The sequence below is a fragment of the Lethenteron reissneri genome, unplaced genomic scaffold (assembly GCF_015708825.2).
Source record: "Lethenteron reissneri isolate LAM-NWPU_2019-01 unplaced genomic scaffold, ASM1570882v1 scaffold_572, whole genome shotgun sequence".
NCBI classification, from domain to species: domain Eukaryota; kingdom Metazoa; phylum Chordata; class Hyperoartia; order Petromyzontiformes; family Petromyzontidae; genus Lethenteron; species Lethenteron reissneri.
The window spans coordinates 1-25,000 of NW_026892094.1; the positions used below are offsets into that span (position 1 = coordinate 1).

A 25,000-nucleotide genomic window follows, 5' to 3' on the forward strand; every position below is an offset into this window, starting at 1 on the left:
GTCGCGATTGGCGGAGAGTCGCGATTGGCCGAGAGTCGCGATTGGCGGAGAGTCGCGATTGGCGGAGAGTCGCGTCGCGATTGGCGGAGAGTCGCGATTGGCGGAGAGTCACGTCGCGATTGGTCGAGCTCGGGGTTGGCCGACCAACGAGTGACAGGGCGCCGGCCGAACCGCTCTGGGAAATGCATTTGGGTGGATCTTGTGGCACCTTTCCTGAGTGAGGATGACGCGAGGAAGAGGGAGGGAGAGAGGCCGTTTTAGGGGACATTGGGGGAGAGATGGGTTGAGAAGACATGCAGTCAGGGCCTCGTATGTGGCATCTGTCCTGAGTGAGTAAAGACGACGCGAGGAAGAGAGGACTTTTTTGGGGCCATCGTGAGAGAGAAAGAAAGGTGGCGAGGGGAAATTAAATCGTGGCACTAAACGGCGTTTCACTCGGTTGAAACTGCCGGTGAGGCGGGGGCCCGCACGTTGTGGGTGTGGACCGTTGTCAGAAATCCGCGTTGTTGTTGTTGTTGTTGTGTGCTTTACGTGGTTTGCCGGGCCGTGTGATTGTTGTTGTTAATGTGCGGTCGTGGCTACGTGCTGCCCGGTAGGAACGTCGCCGGCTCATGAGCGAGCGCCCCGGCCTGTGTGTCTATAGCCGCTGTTGTTAAACAGAGAACCTAAACCCCAGCGTCTAGTGCAGACAGGTAACACACCACTCCGGACATCCCCGGGGCTGTCTTCCCACGTAACTTCAATTTTCGTTCATGTTTAAAAAAAACAAAGCAATACTTTTTGAGTAACGCGAACGGTACTTCCGTTGTGACACACTTAAGGTCGTGTTGCAAGGCGCGCTCATCCAGTACAGGGATATCCACCACAAGGGAACACAACAGGTGTTGTGGGTCTGGCAAAGGTACGGTTCGGGAGTCGTTAAGTTCACAGGATGCGTGGTGCCAGTTGCTAGTTTGCTACATTTGCGTTATAGGAATAGCTAGTACTAGTAGTAGTGGCTGATTGGAAATGTCTTCGGGTAGAACTATTTGGCCGTCTGGTGAGAGTTAGGGGTAGAACTAGGAGTGACTGGCTGGCTAGTTCGCGTTAGAACTATTTGGCCGTCTGGTGAGAGTTAGGGGTAGAAGTACGAGTGACTGGCTGGCTAGTTCGCGTTAGAACTATTTGGCCGTCTGGTGAGAGTTAGGGGTAGAACTAGGAGTAGCTGGCTGGCTAGTTCGCGTTAGAACTATTTGGCCGTCTGGTGAGAGTTAGGGGTAGAACTAGGAGTGACTGGCTGGCTAGTTCGCGTTAGAACTATTTGGCCGTCTGGTGAGAGTTAGGGGTAGAACTACGAGTGACTGGCTGGCTAGTTCGCGTTAGAACTATTTGGCCGTCTGGTGAGAGTTAGGGGTAGAACTAGGAGTGGCTGGCTGGCTAGTTCGCGTTAGAACTATTTGGCCGTCTGGTGAGAGTTAGGGGTAGAACTAGGAGTGACTGGCTGGCTAGTTCGCGTTAGAACTATTTGGCCGTCTGGTGAGAGTTAGGGGTAGAACTAGGAGTGACTGGCTGGCTAGTTCGCGTTAGAACTATTTGGCCGTCTGGTGAGAGTTAGGGGTAGAACTAGGAGTGACTGGCTGGCTAGTTCGCGTTAGAACTATTTGGCCGTCTGGTGAGAGTTAGGGGTAGAACTAGGAGTGACTGGCTGGCTAGTTCGCGTTAGAACTATTTGGCCGTCTGGTGAGAGTTAGGGGTAGAACTACGAGTGACTGGCTGGCTAGTTCGCGTTAGAACTATTTGGCCGTCTGGTGAGAGTTAGGGGTAGAACTAGGAGTGGCTGGCTGGCTAGTTCGCGTTAGAACTATTTGGCCGTCTGGTGAGAGTTAGGGGTAGAACTAGGAGTGACTGGCTGGCTAGTTCGCGTTAGAACTATTTGGCCGTCTGGTGAGAGTTAGGGGTAGAACTAGGAGTGACTGGCTGGCTAGTTCGCGTTAGAACTATTTGGCCGTCTGGTGAGAGTTAGGGGTAGAACTAGGAGTGACTGGCTGGCTAGTTCGCGTTAGAACTATTTGGCCGTCTGGTGAGAGTTAGGGGTATAACTACGAGTGACTGGCTGGCTAGTTCGCGTTAGAACTATTTGGCCGTCTGGTGAGAGTTAGGTGTAGAACTAGGAGTGACTGGCTGGCTAGTTCGGGTTCATGTGAGTTGGGCTTGTGTTTGGTGGGCTGGTGAACTCTGCCTTGAAACTGTGCAACAGGATCTTTAACATCGTCGTCATGGCACCTCCGATTAGTACGGCTGGCTACGTACGGTGCGAAAGAAGTTCAACATACATAGATACGTAGCGAGGCGCTCACTAGGCATGTGACAATTCACCCTCTCAGCGATTCGATGAATTGTCAAAATTCTAGATTGCTATTCGCTTAAAATAAACGGTTACTTTTTGTCTCATTTTACCCTCTCGTTTTGTGCTGCTTCTCACTGTGGCTTTCTTTCCCGTCCATGCCGTTTCGTTTGCCCGATTAGTCTAAAATGCAAACTCGTAATTGAATGTAATCCATTCTCACGCGTTTCATTTGTCGCGTGGGACCTGAGCGGAAGAATCCACGAAATGTTTTTGTTCCACCATAGATCGGATGCCCTGTTGCATCCCTCATCCTAACACTTTATATATAAGCTGGGTTGGAGGTGGAAGAAGAGCGCCTTGACAAAGAATGTGCACATCAAGAGGAATTTAGCATATTCATGGGAAATGCGTAGGAGGTGGGCGGGGGGTTTCAAAGTCATATTATGACCATGAATTATGCAGGATCAGCAGCACCAAGGGAGGGTGCAGGGAGTAGCATTAACAAAGGGAGGGAATGTTAACAGTATGTAGCTGCAGTTACTAAACAACCACGTAGAAAACTAAAGTATAAACTACATAATAAAAACTAAAGTATAAACTGCATAGCACGAAAGCTTTAAATCGAAATTTATTGTTTTTTTTATTAATTTTGGTTTCATTTTTTACCTACGTGACTTCACCGAAAGAACTAAGAGTATACATCCCTACGTCCCCCTACCGATCCATCAAAGGGAGGGGGCAGAGGGTAGCATTAACACAGGGAGGGAATGATAATATGTAGAAGCAATGAAACATGTGAATGGGAGAACGGTGGCAGGAGACCCGCAGCGGAGCAAATAATGCATTCCCTGCGGAGAACACAAGATGCACAATCTTAATTTTGGAGCTTTCGTGACTGCAGGAATTATTCTTTGGTTTTTTCGGTAACTTAGCAATCTTTGAAATACGTAGTCGACCAGGCTGTGCGTTAATTGTGTGTCGTTTTACATAACATTTCGATTCTTTGCTAGGTTATTTAATTTAGTGTGTTCTGTCTCCCTCTAAGCCTGCTTACTTTACTACGCCTCCCTTCGTACTCATTGACATGTAAATTTTTTCTCTAACCCCTCCCTCTCTCTGCCTCCGCCCCCCTCTGTCTATTTAAGGGCTTCCCCACAGAGACGATCACCCCTCTCTGTGCCTGTGTTGCTCTCTCTCTGTGTATCTTGGTGATATCTGTCTGCTTATATGTCTGTCTATAGTTTTCTGGTTAGATTCTATGTCGCTATTTCATTATACCTGATGATGATTGCTTGTGTTGCAATCGAAACGTCGTATGCTATTATTTAATTTAATTTATTATTTTATCTTTATACGTGACTTCACCTAACAAACCAAAGAACAAGATACACAGTCAATGCCAGTGAGTGGACTACGAGATGATAATCCCTGCAGTCACGAAAGCTTTAAATCGAAAATAAAATAGTTGTATTATAATAGTAAAATATGTTATTACGTGTTTTATAATAAAATAATTGGTCTTACGTAAAATGTTTATTATTTCCCTTCTACGTGACTTTACCGAAAGAATCAACAATACAGGAGTTTGATTTTCTTGGTTCTTTCGGTAAAGTCGCGTAGAACAAAATGTGACCTAAGGTCTACACTCATTTACCGCTTCACATTCCCTATTGCCGTACAGATACTGGAGGAAGGGCCTTTGCTATTGATGCCCCCAGGGTCTGGAATGGCTGTTGCCAATAAATTGAAACTTGAGTCACTACCTATGAGATCTTCACTCAAAACTGCTCTAGAGGAGTTGTTACACCCCTAGCTGCCAGCGCGATTCAGTGGCAGTGGCGGCTCCTGCAACATCTCTCAGGGGGGGCAAATGTCTGGATGATTGATAAGGATAAGGTCCACACCATGCAATGGATAAATTAACAGCTTAAGCATGTAAAGGCAACTTCACTTGTTTATTATTAATGAAAAAATAAAGTGACTCTTACAATACATCTTGTTTGTTTCTATACTCACATATTATTACAATCCAGCTCAGTTTATTTTATTAAAGATTCCACTAGGTGGCGACAAATAATATTGTTGGATGAAACGTGCTTACGTATGATGACGTAAGCACGTTAGGGCGAGCCCTCCCGGAAGCCGTAGAGAATGCATTGCAGCGCCCCCCGTTCGAAAAAAAAACACCTTTGAATGTAAGTCTATGGGGAACACTCTGGGCGATTCTCAGCCAGAGTGAAATCGCCCAAAAGGAGGCGGTACTCCACAGAACGTGGACATGACGCTGATTGGACTATATCCAGAGGCACAGGGACGCTCGCGTGACTCTGTGGTTCAATGACATTGGTGGTGCGTCGCCCAATCGCCCTAATGAAGAAAACCGCCTCTGTTCAGTGGCCTAAAATACAATGTTTCGCTCCGGATGATCGCTACAAAGTATGACCTGTGGTTTTGATTTAGTGTGCTGATCTTAAAGGTGCATTGAGAAATTATAATACTCCGATTGATGCTCCTGCTGCTGTTGTTGTGGAGTGGCTCATGCAGCCAGCTGTGGCTGCAGAGTTTGCTAGTACATGTTGTTATGCCGCTTATTGTGAAGTTCCGTCACAGTTCCTATGTTCACTGTTTCATTGCTTTCATGGCTTTATTTTGGTGATTTCGAAAAGTGTATTGGTTTGGCCATGTTTGTTGTTGTAGTACAGAGTTAGACTGATGGCCTTAATCTAAGTTGTCTTGTGGTTTGTTGTTGTTGTTGACTTGCATCCCACTGGGATTTTGCATACAGCGTTGGGTGTGTAACGGTGCTTTTTTCTGCAATATTTTGCTGTCTTTTCTTGGATTTTCTGTTTGCACATAGTCACATATTCACTTTAAGATGTTGTTTGTATTTTGTTTGTTGCGGTTGCACCCGATTCAAGAGCCGAATGGCTCACAGGGCTCTGTACCTAATACATGAACTTGAACTTGAGTCTATGGTGCAGTGTTGAGTCTATGGTGCAGTGTTGAGTCTATGGTGCAGTGTGAGTCTATGGGCAGTGTTGAGTCTATGGTGCAGTGTTGAGTCTATGGTGCAGTGTGAGTCTATGGGCAGTGTTGAGTCTATGGTGCAGTGTTGAGTCTATGGTGCAGTGTTGAGTCTATGGGTAGTGGTGAGTCTATGGGCAGTGTTGAGTCTATGGGGCAGTGTTGAGTCTATGGTGCAGTATTGAGTCTATGGGCAGTGTTGAGTCTATGGGCAGTGTTGAGTCTATGGGCAGTGTTGAGTCTATGGTGCAGTGTGAGTCTATGGGCAGTGCTGAGTATATGGTGCAGTGTTGAGTTCTATGGTGCAGTGTTGAGTCTATGGTGCAGTGTTGAGTCTATGGTGCAGTGTTGAGTCTATGGTGCAGTGTTGAGTCTATGGGCAGTGGTTGAGTCTATGGTGCAGTGTTGAGTCTATGGCAGTGTTGAGTCTATGGTGCAGTGTTGAGTCTATGGGCAGTGTTGAGTCTATGGTGCAGTGTTGAGTCTATGGTGCAGTGTTGAGTCTATGGGCAGTGTGGAGTCTATGGTGCAGTGTTGAGTCTATGGTGCAGTGTTGAGTCTATGGTGCAGTGTTGAGTCTATGACAATGTTGAGTCTATGGTGCAATGTTGAGTCTATGACAATGTTCAGTCTATGGTGCATGTTTGAGTCTATGGTGCAGTGCTGATTCTATGACAGTGCTGAGTCTATGGTGCAGTGCTAAGTCTATGGGCCGTGCTTATTCAGTTCTACGGAATCCGAGTCTCGCCCGCATCACGTGATCGCCTATCCACACTACGTATTCTAAACGCGCCCTGCTCAGCATCACGTGGTCACGGCTGCCCGCGGCCTCCTGCCCGAGGTATCGGCACGCGACGTCGGACCTCCTCCTCCTCCTGCTGCGAGGACATTGTTTAGTGTGTAAGCCACAACGACGGTGAAAAGAACTCAAGAATCCCACTCCCCAGACATCGACGCGGCGTTGCGCCGGTGAGCCCCGTGGTAAGGCCTAGTCCCTGGGAGTGACACCGGTCTCGGCTAGATTGCTCAACCGGCCGAGGCTGCACCTTGGCCGGCTGAGGGTGGCTGCTAACCCCCCCCCCCCCCGTGAGTCAAATCAAATACACAGACAAAGGTGCCCCGTGTAGCCTCTGGCAGGCTGTAGGGGCAAGTGCTGTTATCACCTTTACACAGACAAAGGTCCCCCGTGTAGCCACTAGCAGGATGTAGGGGCAAGTGCTGTTAGCAGCACCTATACACAGACAAAGGTCCCCCGTGTAGCCTCTAGCAGGCTGTAGGGGGCAAGTGCTGTTAGTGGCACCTATACACAAAGGTCCCCCATGTAGCCTCTAGCAAGGCTGTAGGGCAAGTGCTGTTAGCACCTATACACAGACAAAGGTCCCCCGTGGTAGCCTCTAGCAGGCTGTAGGGTCAAGTGCTGTTAGCACCTTTACACAGACAAAGGTCCCCCGTGTAGCCTCTAGCAGGCTATAGGGGCAAGTGCTGTTAGCAGCACCTATACACAAAGGTCCCCCATGTAGCCTCTAGCAGGCTGTAGGGGCAAGTACTGTTAGTAGCACCTATACACAGACAAAGGTCCCCCGTGTAGCCTCTAGCAGGCTGTAGGGGCAAGTGCTGTTAGTAGCACCTATACACAGACAAAGGTCCCCCGTGTAGCCTCTAGCAGGATGTAGGGGCAAGTGCTGTTAGTAGCACCTATACACAGACAAAGGTCCCCCGTGTAGCCTCTAGCAGGATGTAGGGGCAAGTGCTGTTAGTAGCACCTATACACAGACAAAGGTGCCCCGTGTAGCCTCTAGCAGGATGTAGGGGCAAGTGCTGTTAGTAGCACCTATACACAGACAAAGGTGCCCCATGTAGCCTCTAGCAGGATGTAGGGGCAAGTGCTGTTAGTAGCACCTATACACAGACAAAGGTGCCCCGTGTAGCCTCTAGCAGGCTGTAGGGGCAAGTGCTGTTAGTAGCTATACACAGACAAAGGTGCCCGTGTAGCCTCTAGCAGGATGTAGGGGGCAAGTGCTGTTAGTAGCACCTATACACAGACAAAGGTGCCCGTGTAGCCTCTAGCAGTATGTAGGGGCAAGTGCTGTTAGTACACCTATACACAGACAAAGGTGCCCCATGTAGCCTCTAGCAGGATGTAGGGGCAAGTGCTGTTAGTAGCACCTATACACAGACAAAGGTGCCCCATGTAGCCTCTAGCAGGATGTAGGGGCAAGTGCTGTTAGTAGCACCTATACACAGACAAAGGTGCCCGTGTAGCCTCTAGCAGGATGTAGGGGCAAGTGCTGTTAGTAGCACCTATACACAGACAAAGGTGCCCGTGTAGCCTCTAGCAGGATGTAGGGGCAAGTGCTGTTAGTAGTAGCTATACACAGACAAAGGTCCCCCGTGTAGCCTCTAGCAGGATGTAGGGGCAAGTGCTGTTAGTAGCACCTGTACACAAAGGTCCACCGTGTAGCCTCTAGCAGGATGTAGGGGCAAGTGCTGTTAGTAGCTATGCACAGACAAAGGTCCCCCGTGTAGCCTCTAGCAGGATGTAGGGGCAAGTGCTGTTAGTAGCTATACACAGACAAAGGTCCCCCGTGTAGCCTCTAGCAGGATGTAGGGGCAAGTGCTGTTAGTAGCTATACACAGACAAAGGTCCCCCGTGTAGCCTCTAGCAGGCTGTAGGGGCAAGTGCTGTTGGTAGCTATACACAAAGGTCCCCCGGTAGGTGATGGTTGGTGATAGTTGGTGATGGTGGTGATGGTGGTGGTGATGGTGGTGATGGTGGTGGTGATGGTGGTGGTGATGGTGATGGTGGTGGTGATGGTGGTGGTGGTGGTTGGTGATGGTTGTGATGGTGGTGATGGTGGTGATGGTGGTGATGGTGGTGGTGATGGTGGTGATGGTGGTGGTGATGGTGGTGGTGATGGTGATGGTGGTGGTGATGGTGGTGGTGGTGGTTGGTGATGGTTGTGATGGTGGTGATGGTGGTGATGGTGGTGATGGTTGTGATGGTGGTGGTGATGGTGGTGATGGTTGGTGATGGTTGTGATGGTGGTGGTGATGGTTGTGATGGTGGTGGTGATGGTGGTGATGGTTGGTGATGGTTGTGATGGTGGTGGTAGTGGTGATGGTGGTGGTGATGGTGGTGCTGATGGTGGTGGTGATGGTGGTGATGGTTGTGATGGTGGTGATGGTTGTGATGGTGGTGGTGATGGTTGTGGTGGTGATGGTGGTGGTGATGGTTGTGATGGTGGTGATGGTGGTGATGATGGTGGTGATGGTGGTGGTGATGGTGGTGATGGTGGTTGTGATGGTGGTGATGGTTGGTGGTGGTGGTGGTGATGATGGTGGTGATGGTTGGTGATGGTTGTGATGGTGGTGGTGATGGTTGTGATGGTTGGTGATGGTTGTGATGGTGGTGGTGGTGGTGGTGATGGTGGTGGTGATGGTGGTGATGGTGGTGGTGATGGTGGTGATGGTGGTGGTGATGGTGGTGGTCATGGTGGTGGTTATGGTGGTGGTTATGGTGGTGGTGGTGGTTGTGATGGTGGTGGTGATGGTGGTGGTGATGGTGGTGATGGTGGTGGTGATGGTGGTGGTCATGGTGGTGGTTATGGTGGTGGTTATGGTGGTGGTGGTGGTTGTGATGGTGGTGGTGATGGTTGTGATGGGGTGGTGATGGTTGTGATGGTGGTGGTGATGGTGATGGTGGTGGTGATGGTTGTGATGGTGGTGGTGATGGTGGTGATGGTGGTAGTGATGGTGGTGATGGTGGTGGTGATGGTGGTGATGGTGGTGGTGATGGTGGTGATGTTTGTGATGGTGGTGGTGATGGTTGGTGATGGTGGTGGTGATGGTGGTGGTGATGGTTGTGATGGTGGTGGTGATGGTTGTGATGGTGGTGGTTATGGTGGTGGTGATGGTGGTGGTGGTGATGGTGGTGGTGATGGTGGTGGTGATGGTGGTGGTGAGGGTTGTGATGGTGGTGGTGATGGTGGTGATGGTGGTGATGGTGGTCATGGTGGTGGTGATGGTGGTGGTGATGGTGGTGGTGATGGTGGTGGTGATGGTGGTGGTGATGGTGGTGGTGATGGTTGTGATGGTGGTGGTGATGGTGGTGGTGATGGTGGTGATGGTGGTGATGGTTGTGATGGTGGTGATGGTGGTGATGGTTGTGATGGTTCTGATGGTGATGGTGGTGGTGATGGTGATGGTGGTTGTGATGGTTGTGATGTTGGTGATGGTGGTGATGGTTGTGATGATACAGGGAGCTGTTCTCGCTGCATCACAACCCTCAACAGCAACAGCAACGACGACAAGAAGCCGCAGCGATCTGCCATGGAGCGAGCCGGCGGCGGTGGCGGCGGCGGCCGCGGCGGCGTCAGCGGAGGCGGCAGGAGGGCGGAGGACCGGCTCGCACGGCCGTCCGCGGGCCTCGGGGGCCGCTCCAGGCCGTCCGCGGGAGCCCCCCCGCAGAGCGGCGGCGGAGAGCGCCCCGGAGCGCGAGCTGGGGGGGGGGGGGCGGCGAGGGGGAGAGGGGCGGAGGGCGCCGGGAGAGCGAGAACGGTGGGCACGGGGCGTCACTCGTGGGACTCGCGAGAGCGGTGGGAGAGGCGGGCGTTTCGACGGCAGACGCACACGCCGAGGGAGAACGCCAGGAACCTAGGAGGAGAGGGGCTGCGCGCACACAGGGGGGGGATTGCAGTGGGAGGTTCGGGGGAGCGCGGGGGGGAGGGGGGGGGGAGAAGGGAGGGGGGGGGAGGGAGGGCTCGGGGTGGTGGAGCCGGGTCACGGAGAGGCTGCGGCGGGTCACGAGGGGCGTAGGTGACGTGGGACTGGCGAGTCCCTTCGGGAGCGGAGAGCGCGGGAGAGCGGGGACGGCCAGAGGGGGGGCTCGGCCCCCCGGGGGGCCCCCCTCAGCATGAGTCTCGTTTGGCGACTGCCTCGCGACGACGACGGGAGGTTGGTGGCCGTGAGAGCCGCAAGTTCCCCGTTCCCACGGCGGGTTCCCGAACTGTAGAGAGGAGGGGACGTCGTCAGCGGCCCGTTGATTATAACACTGGTCATAAACACACTATCCTAAAAATACAGCACCGTATTTTGACACTAAAGCAGTCACTGACTCGCAACGACTTGCAATCATAAGTGACAGAGTTAATTTCGGGTAAAATCAATGAAAATGGGGTATGCCGATAGCATCGAAATGAGATGTCTAAAACAGCTGCAAAAGTCCAGGCCAGCATTTTTTTTTGTGTTGACCAGTGTCATCAATGCGTTATCCGCCCGAGTGTTGCCCTATCGCCAATGTGTTTATCTATATTTTGTTGACCAGTGTTATTGGTTGTTTATTGTTTATTGCTGTCGGTGATTTTCGTGTTCACGTTTAAGAGATTAAACGTCCCTTCAATAGCATGACAGTGACACGGGTGTCTCCTACGCGTGTGCGCGTTGTGTTTATTAAACGCAATAGACAGGAACACATTACGTCAAGTTACATTTCGATTTAAAGCTTTCGTGACTGCAGGGATTCATATTCTTGGTTCTTTCGGTAAACTCACGTAGAAGGGAAACAATTATTTTATTCCATGGGAACCTCATTTGCCAGTAAAAATATGATACTGGTAGGAACGAAGTGGACCAGCCTACAATAGATTATATCGTTTGTCCGTCCGTCCGTTCGTCCGTCCGTGTAGCAACATCGCCCCCTACTGCAAACACTTGGCATGACCCTACAAAAACCTTTAGACTCAGTGACGCTTTCCTGGCTAAACAAGTGTAACATTCCCTTATAATTCCCTCAGATAGCTTTTAATTAAAACATTAAAATTAATGAGGCTTTCCTGGCTAAAGAAGTGTAACATTCCCTTATAATTCCCTGAGATAGCTTTTAATTAAAACTTGTAAATTAAAATTAACTCACAGCGGCATAAAGCCTACAGCTAGGCCTAAAGCCTAGACCTAGGCCTCAAACTCTCCCTTCGTATCGTTCCCCCGCGTGTGTGCAAGGGAGTTAATGTTTAACAATGTTACATTCCCTGATGCTTTTAAATAGAAACATTTACATTTAAAGCTTTTACATAAATAATTAAAACATTTATATTAACAATTAACTCACGGCGGCCTAAAGCTACAGCTAAGCCTAAAGCCTAGAACTAGGCCTGAAACTCTCCCTTCGTATAGTTCCCCCGCGTGTGTAAAAGGGAGTAAATGTTTAACAATGTTACATTCCCTGATGTTTTTTAATAGAAACATTTACATTTAAAGCTTTTACATTAAAAACAACTCCCTACCCCCCCCATCCCCCCTTGTCGGCGGCTCTCCAGCCGAGCCAGGCCTGGGAATCTCTCCCCCGCTAGGGGTCTATTGGGCGGGGCTACAGCGGCAGGGGGCGGGGCTACGCGGGTGGAGGGCGGGGCTACTGCTGCAGGGGGCGGGGCTACAGCGGGTGGAGGGCGGGGCTACAGCTGCAGGGGGCGGGGCTACTGCTGCAGGGGGCGGGGCTGGGCGGGGCTACAGCGGCAGGGGGCGGGGCTACGCGGGTGGAGGGCGGGGCTACTGCTGCAGGGGGCGTGGCCACGAGCTGGGGGCGGGGACACCGAGATGGAGCGGGGCCACGGGGGACCGGGGCGGGGCCACGGGGGAGCGGGGCGGGGCCACGGGGGAGCGGGGCGGGGCCACGGGGGAGCGGGGCGGGGCCACGGGGGAGCGGGGCGGGGCCACGGGGGACCGGGGCGGGGCCACGGGGGAGCGGGGCGGGGCCACGGGGGACCGGGGCGGGGACACGGGGGAGCGGGGCGGGGTCAAGTGGTGTGAGGCGGAGCTTAGCGCGATGAGGGGAGGGGCCGTTGGCGAGAAGGGGCGGAGTCTACAGTCGAGAATACAGCACCAGGGCGAGGAGGCGGGGCTAGCAGGGATAGGGGCGTGGTCCACGGCGCTGCGTAGCGTGCACATTGTTGCTACTCGCTGTGTCTGCTCCAAGCTGCACTCACGTGGGTACATACTTGTGCAATACTAGTGTTTTTGCACAACGGTTACTACTACTTTATTGTTTCTTATGTTCCACTACGTCTACGTTTCCATCCACTTACTGGCGCCCATTTTTTGCCATTTCATTTTATTATAGCCATTCAATTGTTCGGTCCTACCAGCCCACCCACAGGGACCTGTTTATATTGGCAGAATAAAATATTAATTTACAGACACTGTGGGGCCGTCCATAAATGACGTCACGCGATTTTTGCCGATTTTTGACCCCCCCTCCCAAAACCATATTTCAATTTTGAAAATAAAAATGCTTCAAATCGCTTTAAACTATTGTCATTGTAGTGCGTATTTAATGTGGCGCTGTACTCTGATGTTGTAGGAGACAACATACATTAAAAGGAGGCGTTGGAAAGCTGAAATTTAGCATAAAATTCGCTTGAAAAGATTCAACTTCTAACTAAAACTGCAGATGTTCAGAATATTATATTGAAATTCTCTTATAATAAATATTAAAAGTAATAACTATGAAAAAATACTTGAAACTTTGTAGTAGAACGAAGCTAAATGGAGAGTACAACTATAAGAATCATATATTCATTTCACAGAATGAAAAGCCCTGCTAGAATCATTAGAATCAAAATGTTTAGTAACAATCATTCAAAAAATTACTAAATGTATGCTTCTCAATTCTCCCATGGAGAAGAAAAATGTTCCTTCGTGGAATAAATAAAAGGTGACCTTAGCAAATTAAAATAATAAAACAGTTAATAATGAAAATTTATTTTAAAAAAAATTTCTGTTATAACGCTTCTATTTAATTAACATTTATTTAAAGTTGCGAATTTTGATGTGCGTGACGTCACATTTCTCAAACTCCGCCCCTCCCCCCCCGGGTGCGTGACGTCACATTTCTCAAACTCCGCCCCTCCCCCCCGGGTGCGTGACGTCACATTTCTCAAACCCCGCCCCTCCCCCCCCGGGTGCGTGACGTCACATTTCTCAAACCCCGCCCCTCCCCCCCGGTGCGTGACGTCATTTACGTGCTCACGATTCCTGCGCGCCCATTGGCTGCCAAATTGGGCCAATCAGCGAGCTCCTTTTCCAACGCGTTCACCGATGGACGCACGCAATTCGCGGTTCGTCAAGCCTCAGGCGAAACTCGACGCCACCCTGCACAGAGTTGTTTAGACGAGCCGCAAACAACGCCCGCGCACAAACAACAACAACAATAATAATAACAGTGTTGAAAGGCGAATGTCGTCACGACTACTCGAGAAGAACGGCCTTTCCACCCCCCCCCCCCCCGTGAGTGGGCGGAGCTCGGCCGCCTTGGGTGCGTCTCCCTCGGCAGGGGCTTCCAGGCAAGGCGGGGGGGTGCGGGGTTGGGGCTTCGGCCTTCTCTGAGAAGCGCACGCGAGAGGAATTTGTTTGTTTTTACGCAGCGGGGCAAACTCGTAACAATAAAAACACGTAAATGTTTAGTATCTTTTTTTCGATTTAAAGCTTATTTCGTGACTGCAGGGATTCATATTGTTGGTTCTTTCGGTAAAGTCATCACGTAGAAGGAAATAATAAAATAATAAAAATTAAACAATAAAATAATATTCTCACGACGTTTCGGCCACAACGCAAGCAGCCGTCCTCAGGTGAAGACAGGTCTGTCGGAACGACAGCGTCTGTTCTTCACCTGAGGACGGCTGCTTGTGTTGTGGCCGAAACGTCGTGAGAATTATATTTTACTATGTTTTATTTTTATTATTTTCCTTCTACGTGACTTTACCGAAAGAACCAAGAAGATGTTTAGTATCTTGTGGGTGTGTGTTTAGGTTGTGTTTGCAGCGCTGTTCTGTTTATTAATGGGTGGCGGTATTTTATTTAGTTTAACCTGGAGATACAACAGTAGTCACACTTGCAAACAGTGGCACGGGTCGTCAAATACAATTTATATTTTAAAAACCTCAAAATGTATGGACACCATACAGCAGTACTGGGGACGACTGCTTGTGTTGTGATCGAAACGTCGTACACTTTTATTTTATTCCTACGTGACTTTACCGAAAGAACTAAAGAGTATGGATTCATAATCTTGGTTCTTTCGGTAAAGTCACGTTGAAGGGAAATAATAAAATAACAAAAATATAAAACAATAAAAATCCTCACGACGTTTCGACTGCAACACAAGCAATCGTCATCAGGTGTGAAATCCACAGCAAGAAAATTTGAAAAAAGTGGCGGTTGTTTTTAAATCCTTTATATTAAGTTCGCTTGCTTGCTTAGGACCGTGCAAATCTTTCGGTCGTTTTTTAACCCACTTCCCGTGATCCAATCGAGCTGACATTTTGCACACAGACTCGTTGTGCGGGACAATTAATGTTCGTGAAAATTTTTTTTCCAAAATTTTACACTGTTTAGGGAAAAATAATAAATATTTAATTACCAATTGCTTAATGGTGGCAGACAATCATCTGACCCATAGGTGGCAGCCATCTCAAGCCAGAGGATGAGAGAACTCTAGCCGCCACGCACATAAAGGATTTATAGTGAAAAACTTTGTTTTTACGGGTTAATTTTTCCTAACTTTTTTCCTATTTTCTTGCTGTGGATTTCACACCTGATGACGACTGCTTGTGTTGCAGTCGAAACGTGACTTTACCGAAAGAACCAAAGAGTAAAGCTCTCTTCTAGTCAATCAACCCACTACATTTGCACATTCCTGCCGCCATGTCCTGTATTCGCCAATAAGCCTCATATCAGGTGAAATAAAGTCTCGAGTCTGACCTGAGTTGTATTCCCAAGCACAGTTAAACACGAGTGGCGAGTGAGATCTGAACAAGTCCTTCGCAAACCCCCGTTGACCAAGTGTAGTGATCACCAATGACCATCACAGCGTGGGTTTGAGCGGTTTCATCCAACACTGGATTGACAAATGGCAACATTATTTTCACGTATTTATATTGTATTAATTTCAATGGTATACTCTACGGAAAGACGGAAAGTGCTTTCTGCAACACTGCGGTGAAAGCGAATTCATACCCTTTATTTCTTGCCAGGAGCTTGAATCTATGCATATTCAAACAATAGTTGACTGACGGTTTAAGCTGTACAGTGATACCTCGGTTCACGAACGCTTCTGTTCACGAACAACTCGGTTCACGAACAGAAAATTTCATAAAAATATGCTCCGGTTCACGAACTCCGCTTCGGTTCACAAACAGGAGCCGCGGCCATTTTTATGCTAATTCCAGGCTGTCACATGGTCGTGACTTCCTGTAGGAAGATCGTGGAGAGAAGCAGAGACACAGAAAGAAGTACTGTGAGTACTGTGAAGACACTTTCAGTGACTTTTAGATTTTTGGTGTGCTTTTTAGCACATACAGTACAGTACTACTGTACTGTACAATACTGTACTTACTGTAATGTACAGTTCACCCGTTTGAGTGCTTACTGTCTCCCACCCGCCTTCCACTTGCCTTCCTCCATGCCAGAAGTCATCTCAAGCAAGGTTAGTGTTCTCTCTTTATACATTACTATACTGTACAGTACTAATGTGTATTGTCATTTGTTTATATTTTTGTGCTTCAAAAACCAAAAAAAAAGGTCAGAACGGATTAACCGGATTTACATTGAACCCTGTGGGGAAATGTGCCTCGGTTCACGACCAATTCGGTTCGCGACCAGAGTCAGTTCACGAATTAAGTTCGTGAACCGAGGTATCACTGTAGTATGAAATTTAGATCAATGAAAAACCCATGGTTGTGTGTCAGTAAAACATTGCTGGAACGGTAAAACACTTTTTACAACAGCACACGGTTTATTTCCTATTTGTAACTAACACAATGTGGTGTGGCCCCTTGTCAGTGTTGGTAATGTTTGAGTTGCAGAGTCGTGAGAATGCTGATTTGGAATGTGTCTCATTCTGTGAAACGCAGCAGAGAGAAAGCGGGTCTCACACCGAGCAAAGACAAAGTCGTGGTGCACTGTGTGGCTAAAAGACGAAGTGGGCGTGCAGACATTCTCGTGAGGCAACGGATTCCCATTCGTGTGGAGACTTTAAATTCATGGATCCTCCTGATGATTGCAAAGAGCTCCCTTCGCAAGTCTTTATCGCAGATGTCGTGGCGAAGAAGCTCGGTTTATCAGGCAACAGCTGCGACGCGCCGGAGGTAAACGAACTTTGTTTTCATAGTCCAGTACAGGATGCAGAGGTCGCAAACGGGTTTTGATTCCTTACCCGTACCCGGCCGCACCAGGGTCGCAAATGGGTACCCGTACCCGGCCAGGTACAGGTAGCCGTATCCTACCCGTACCCTACCCGAAATGAGTGACAAACGGTTACTCACGGTTACTCACCAGTGACTCACGGCCTACCCGTACCCAGACGCACCAGGGTCGTAAACGGCTACCCGTACCCGGCCGGGTACGGGTAGCCGGGTATCGGGTAGGGTAGCCGGGTATCGGGTACCCGGTTGCAACCTCTGACAGGATGATCCATTCATAGATACAGCACTAAAGCCATACAAATATGTGGAACAATATCGAGAAAGCTATTTCAAAGCCTCTACACGTCCATCACCTATAACAATCCACTCGTTACATGTGTAACTTCGTGCATTGCTTTCCCAACAATCAGTCACCTGTGGAGAGGAAGTACTGTAATAGGGTCGTGAAAAACCAGGGCCCCTTAACATCGCCGCACCCCACCACACACTCGCAACTTATTTGGATTGGAAGTTGTCCGCGAGAGTCATTGCTGATGCGAATTCGTTGTTTCCCTTTGAAGTGTGATGGTGAGGACAGAAGCGATGCCATGCGTGGGGAATGTGACAGTGTTGCAGGAGACATCTCACTCGTGGATGTACTACTTGAAAAACAGCACAACCAAGACAATTGTTCACAGACGTTCAATCTTACTCAGAAAGACCCAGAACCACAAAAGTGGCTTCCCAAGAAGCTTACGCAACACTCGGCTTTGTCTTGTGGGACTATATTGGGCTGTGACAATACTGGTCAAATGAAAACACACAATGTGGAACAATTGCTGCCTCGTGACTGGAATAAGAATACACTAAAGAGAACAGAATATAATCCTCTACACATCGCACAAAATGTACAGACTGAGCCGCATCACGGTTTTTACGCAAATATTGTAGGAAACGACATTCGGAGCTCGTCGAGAGGCAATTCTCAAAATGCAAAACTTCCAAAGCTCGATGGAACCATTCGCACGTTAACGTCTAATTCTCAAGCTGACGCACAAACAGGTTGCTTTCATTCGGAGGATGAGATAAAATTGGCTGATATCTTAACGGACGATTTAGAATGTACTATTACCACCAGAAAACCGCCAAAACCCACTTGTGCTTCTGCACTTTCGGAAGCAAATGACTCAAATGCTGCCTTTAGTGAAGAGGCTGACCACATCGCTCGCGGAAGAGCCGACGGTTCTTCAACAGCAAATGCGCTTGGAGTGGAAAATATAAAAGTAGCCGCAGATGTAGCCAACAAGGGCACGAGCATAAGAGATCGCATCAAGAAAACGCTCGTGGCAAACGCGTGGGCGGCAGCTACCCGCGTGGTCTCGCGCACCAGGCACCTGCAGGAGTCTGCGCTGTCGCACGAGAGGCAGATCGCCACGGAGACTTGTGCTGATGACAGCCAGTTTGAGATTGGGCCTTTCTATGGGCTTCCCACGAAGGTGCACAGCCTTCTGCAACAACAGCGTGGCATTAAAGAGCTCTACGGTAATGTGTGCTGTTTTTTACACTCGGATATTTACGCGAAACTGTCTCTCGGTTTTTTTTCATGCCAACATATCTTTTTTTTTCTCTCGTGGGAGAAATGGTAATTGAATAGTATTTGGCGGACTTACTCTTTGGTTCTTTCGGTAAAGTCACGTAGAAAGAGAAAATAATGAATTAAATACTAGCAAACGACATTTCGATTGCAACACAAGCAATCGTCATCAGGTACAAATGAAAGAGAAAACAAAGCCTAGTAAACTTAGAAATATAATGCAATACAACACAGATAGTCGGCTAACATAACGGTCAACACCCTACCTGGATTGATTACGCTCTTCCAAAGATTGCTAAATTTAAGAGAGAGATTAAACAGAACAGGAGACACACAGACAGACACATAAGCAGAGAGAGACAACACAGAGACACACAGAGAGAGACAAACAACATAGGCACACAGACACAGAGACACACAATATAGACACACAGATAGACATATAAGCAGAGAGACAACACAGAGACACAGAGAGACACAACATAGGCACACAGAGAAACGACGCCTCTGTGTCGAGGCCTTAGATAGAGAGAGGGGGTAGAGAGAGAGGGGGTGGGGGGTACAGAGAGAGGGGGGCAAAGAGTGAGGGGGGCAGAGAGGGAGGGGGGGGTTGAGAAATTAATTTTTAGTACATGGTGGAATTTTGCTAAATGTATTTTACCAATTTGTTTTTGTTATAACAGCATATCACTGCTTATTTGATTCGTACTGTAAACGTTTACACATCACCAGTGTCGTGATGTTAGCTGTCAAGCCTAATCCAATTTCTCACACATTAGGTGATGGTTGAAACATTTTTGTCGTCCTGCACGCAAGTTAATCATTTTAATCGGCGTTTTTGTTCTCTTAACGTGTAATAAGCCACCCGTTTGAAAAAAAATTAACCCGTAAAAACAAAGTTTTTCACTATAAATCCTTTATATGCATGGCGGCTAGAGTCCTCTCGTCCTCTGGCTTGAGATGGCTGCCACCTATCGGTCAGATGATTGCCTGCCACCATTAAGCAATTGGTAATTAAATATAATTTATTTTTTCCTAAAAAGTGTAAAAGTTAGGAAAAAAAATTTAACGAGAATAAATTGTCACGCACAACGAGTCTGTGCAAAATGTCAGCTCGATTGGATCACGGGAAGTGGGTTAAAAAACGACCGAAAGATTTGCACGGTCGTAAGCGCGCAAGCAAGCACGCAAGCACGCAAGCGAACTTAATATAAAGGATTTAATTACAATTGACACATTCACGTGTTTCAGATTCTGCCGTGCATTTAATCATTCTCTTTTTATATTTGTGTCGACACATGACGCCGCAAAGCCTGGCAGCACGACTGCTTGTCCCTGGACTCCGTGAGACGAGGGAAGAATCTGATTTACTCTTTACCGACAAGTGGCGGCAAGACGCTCGTGGCAGAGATCCTCATGCTGAGGCAGCTGCTCTGCAAGAGAACGGACGCTCTGCTCATTCTTCCCTACGTTGCCATCGTCCAGGAGAAGGTAACGATCGCTTTTGTACACGCACATTTCCACACCGACACAGCAGCATAAATGCGGTTATACGAATGACTCTTTGGTTCTTTCGGTAAAGTGACGTATAAAGAGAAAATGATCAATTAAATACTAGCATACGACGTTTCAATTGCAACGCAAGCAATCGTCATCAGGTATAAATGAAATAGAAACACAAATCTAGTATACTTAGAAATGTAATGTAATACAACAGAGAGTCGGATAACATAACAGTCAACACCCTACCTGGTTGATTACGTTCTTCCTGAGAATACTAAATTTGAGAGAGAGATTAAACAGAACCAGAGACATATAGACAGACATATAAGCAGACAGATATCACAGAGATACATAGAGAGAGAGAGACGTACAAAGGCACACAGAGAAACCACGTCTCTGTGTCGAGGCCTATGTTTTGTCTCTATGTAAAGTCCTCCAAGATAAGTCAACTGAGGCAGCCGGGAATTTGGAAGTCTCGTTGAAATATTTCCGTCTTGGCTTAGGAACAGATACTCGGATGCAGAGTACAATCTCGGGTTCATCAATTATTCCCACACGACACACAATTGTGATGTGTCGCCGCTGCTACTGCTGCTGCTGCTACTGTCGGGGTCGCTAGCCCCCGAGATCCCTCCCTCGATGATGCTTACGGCCGGGCTAACCTCATCAATCGCCCCCCCGCTGCTGAGCGAACCGCTGCTAGGTTCCTCACCCATGGTGTGGGAGCCGTCGCCCGAGGATTCCCCTCCCCCGCGGGTCCGCGTAGTAGGCATGGTTGGATACCGCGTAGTATTATGTCCCCCTTTACGCTACCACGATACCTCCCTTTCCTAATCGCGTACCTGCGACCCACACGGAGCGAACGTACGCACACACACACACCGCTCCGTGCACTCCAACTCCACACTGACTACTCGCGTTATGATCGTGCACCTGTATCACACACGGAGTGAACACACGCGACACCTACTCTCGCACCGCTCTGCGCAGCGCTCCCCCGAGGCGAGCCGCAGCACTACAGAACCACTGCGTACACACGCTCACCCACGCGCTCACACTGCACGACAAGATCACGCGAGACCACGCTTCGCTATTAATGATTTATTATCCGCTACCTGGAACTAGATGTTAAATCAGTGAGTCGACGAGGCTGGCCTACGCTGATACCTCTATACCTATTCCCCATTTATCTGCTATGATTCTAATTCACCTTCTTACTCACTGTTAAGTGTCCACGGCGGTCCGCTGATCCTTGTGCTAACCGCGTGCCTCGGTGCGTCGCACGGACGTCCGGGTCGCTGGCTCGAGCTGCGTCTGGTCGCCTGGCGCTGGAGTAAGAGAGCGATTTCCCCTCTGCGCCCCTCTATTTATCCTCCCTACCTCAAAGGGGATGCTGCGCTGAACAATGGGCTCGCGCACCTCGAGCCCGCGCACGGCGGTTCCGGGCGCTTTTGATCTGCTAATCAGTGAGCGGCGTTGGCGGCGTACATCCTAATTAATCCCTTACCCTTCCTAACAATGGGGCCTGCGCGCTCAAGCGTAATTATCCCAACCCTCCATGACTATGCGCAACAGCTCCTGCGGTCCCGCTATTCATGCTGTCCCGTCCCTCCCCTGCTTGCCCCGTCGACCCGTGGGGGTGTGTGTGGGGGGAAATGCGCCTCAACCGCGGTGGCCGAATGCCCCATGCCGCGACCACACCATATTAAGGCTGGTCGCAGCGCCGCGGCGCAACGTAGCACGGGGGAGGTCGTCCAATTCCCTGATCGCCGGAAACCGTGAGAGTTAACCCCGATAAGGGTTTTTCGGATAAAAACCGGTCGGCCAGGTGACCTCCCCTCGGAGCTCTATGGGGGGGGGGGGGGGGAAATGCGTGCGGGTGTGTTCGTGTGAGGTGAGGTGAGGGGGACGCGGGGTTGGCTCTGTTGCTTGGTGGTGGCGAGGTCGGGAATTTGGGCGCCTGCCGAACGGCTTCATGGCGGCGGCATCACACTACTACTGCTGCTACTACTGCTGCTGCTGCTGCTCGAACAGGTGCGGAGCCTGTCTGTGTTTGGTGTGGAGCTTGAAATCTTCATAGAGGAATACGCGGGAAGCAAGGGGCGCATGCCACCGCGAAAACACCGAAAGAAGAATTCTCTCTACATCGCCACCATTGAGAAAGCCCACAGCCTGGTCAACGCCCTTCTAGAGGAGGGGCGCATGAAGGAGATTGGCCTGATCGTTGTGGATGAGGTATGCGGCATTCATTATTTAATTACAGAGAATAATTGGCATCCTGCAAATGTCATTACAAATGTTACGTATTAATGTTCATCATCGTCATAATCAGCCGTCGTGAATCTACTTCTGGATGAGGGCATCCCCAAGCCTCCGCCATCTTGCACAGGCCCACAATGCAACAGTCCACCCAGCAGCAGCAGCACACGAGCTGTGACGTCAGTGCAATGTAGTGTTGAGTCTCATTTGCAGCGACGTACTAATGGTTTGATAATTGTTTTTTTACCCTTCTATCTGGCAACAAAACTGACACATTTTTTACGAGGCGTCATGTTTGCATAGACCACAATACCTGCAGTCATAATACAAACAAAAAACATAACTCTGATAATGATATGCACTGTCCTTGAAGTTGATTGGTCCACACCCAAGACAGCTTTCCTTAGAGCCTTTTGGCGTCATCTGGTCCAACCCATGTGAGACTAGGCTCTACGGAAAGCTGTCTCGGGTGTGGACCAATCAACTTCAAGGACCATGTGAGACTAGGCTCTAAGGAAAGCTGTCTCGGGTGTGGGCCAATCAACTTCAAGGACAGTGCATACATTATCAGAGTTGTGTTTTTTGTTTGCATTCCGACCGCAGGTATTGTGGTCTATGCAAACATGGCTCCTCGTAAAAAAAGTGTCAGTTTTGTTGCCAGATAGAAGGGTAAAAAACCAATTATCATGTTTTACTGGCAAATGAGGTCCCAATGGTGTACTAATGGTTTGTTGCGTGGTCTGTAGCTGCACATGTTGGGCGAAGGTGGCAGCCGTGGGGCCACCCTGGAGCAGACGCTGGCCAAGGTTCAGTATGCGTCAAGTACGTTTGTTCTCACCCTGCAGTTATCATACATTACTGCGGGTTTCCAGTCGTCGTTGTGGTGATTCAGTTCCATCTGTGATTCAGTGTGGTGTTGCATTCGCTTGATTCTATTGCAGAAACAACTCAGGTCATCGGTATGAGTGCCACTCTGAGCAACATCAAGGACTTGCAAAAATTCCTGAATGCGGAGTTGTACACTAACGATTTTCGACCGGTAGGAATCACATTCATCTTCTTGGTTCTTTCGGTAAAGTCACGTAGAAGGGAAGTAATAAAATAATAAAAATAAAACAATAAAATAATTCTCACGACGTTTCGGCCACAACGCAAGCAGCCGTTTTTTTTTTTGTCAAGACGCTCTTCACCCCTCCATCCCAGCTTAAATAGTCGCCCCAAGCCTGGGGTGTGTCATTCAGACTCTGTCTTTTCGACAGACCTGTTCTACACCTGAGGACGGCCGCTTGCGTTGTGGCCGAAACGTCGTGAGAATTATTTTAAAATGTTTTATTTTTATTATTTTATTATTTCCATCCTACGTGACTTTACCGAAAGAACCAAGAAGATGAATCCCTGCAGTCACGAAAGCTTTACATCGAAAAGAATCACATTCTTATTATTATTATTATTGAAAGTTTAATTTTCATAAAAATGTTGCGCAACTGATGTGTGAAAGATACACGTCTTCAACCTCTTACAAAAGTCTACATGGCTGCCGTGATCCTCACAGGTCCAGTTAAGAGAGTACATTAAGCTTGGAGACTCTATCTACGAGGTAAACAACAAGGCTCGGTGTCCAGAAGAAAGCTTCAGTTTTATCCGACTGCTCAGTCACAAGGTGAGTGCACAGACATCAATGGAAATAAAATAGGCACACAAGCTTTTGAACAGCTTTCAAGTTTAAATAACCTGTGAAATATATATCTGGACAGATGGATAGAGGAAGCAGACATTGCTTCTTCTTCTTGGTTCTTTCGGTAAAGTCAAGTCGAAGGGAAGTAATAAAATAGTAAAAATAAAACATTATACAATAATTCTCACGACGTTTCGGCCACAACGCAAGCAGCCGTCCTCAGGTGAAGACCAGGTCTGTCGGGGAGACAGCGTCTGACCTGGTTTTCACCTGAGGACGGCTGCTTGCGTTGTGGCCGAAACGTCGTGAGAATTATTTTATTATGTTTTATTTTTATTATTTTATACTTCCCTTCTACGTGATGACTTTACCGAAAGAACCAAGAAGAAGAATCCCTGCAGTCACGAAAGCTTTAAATCGAAAGAGACATTGCTTGTTGATTTTGTTATTGATACTCTCCACAATGACGTGATTGATTATTTTCTGAAATGCACAGTTACGTCTATTGACATTTCACGATGGGCTACATGTGATGGTTGTCAAAGCTTGTTCAAGAACGAGCCACTTTGCCATTCGCCTAGGTAGGTCCCTGCGGGCCACACGGTAGCAAAGCTCTCTTCCTACGCTACAGGAATTTTGCTGGAGCAGCCAGACCTGATGACGGACGCTTGTGTAGCCTTCGAAACGTCGTGATTTAATGTAGCTGTAGTAGTAGGTTTTTACCCTTTTAAACTGGTACAAAACTGACACCTTTATACAAGGCATCATGTTTGCAATAACCACAACACAAGTAGTCAAAAAAGCAAACAAAAATAAGCAAAAATAAGCAACTTTGATAATGATAATAATATGCACTGTCATCAGAGTTGCTTATTTTTGTTTGCATTTTTGACTACTTGTGTTGTGGTTATTGCAAACATGATGCCTTGTATAAAGGTGTCAGTTTTGTACCAGTTTAAAGAGTAAAAGCCTACTACTATATTTTGCCACTGGTAAAAGAGAGGTCTCATAGTGTTAATGTAGTTGTTTTCACTTTTTTATTTTTTACCCTTACCCCACGTGACTTTACCAGAAAAACCAGAGAGTTTGGTAGCAGAGCGTTCGCATTCCCCGGTTCTCACCGGCCAGTTATCACCACGACGCACTCCGTACGTGGCCCAAGGCGGTCGGCTGGTCACATGCCCCTGTGCTACGTCGTGGCTGCTGTGTGTGCTGCGGCGACAGTACTCAAGCGCAATGCTGAAGACGGACCCAGACCACATCGTGGCTCTGGTCACGGAAGTCATCCCCGCTCACTCCTGTCTCGTCTTCTGCCCCACGAAGAAGAACTGCGAGAATGTGGCAGAGATGATCTGCAAGTACCTGGCAAAGTACGTGTACCTCTACATTGCAGTCGTACATCTTGCAAGAGTTACTCCTTGATGTCACATTAGAAGGCAGTTGTT

The 25,000-nt window shown here is 48.5% G+C and overlaps 1 pseudogene; it reads left to right on the forward strand.

Annotated features, from left to right (window-relative positions):
- Positions 1–16,216: 16,216 nt before the first annotated feature.
- LOC133339930 (helicase POLQ-like) overlaps positions 16,217–25,000 on the forward strand; it is a 17,761-nt pseudogene continuing 8,977 nt past the window's right edge.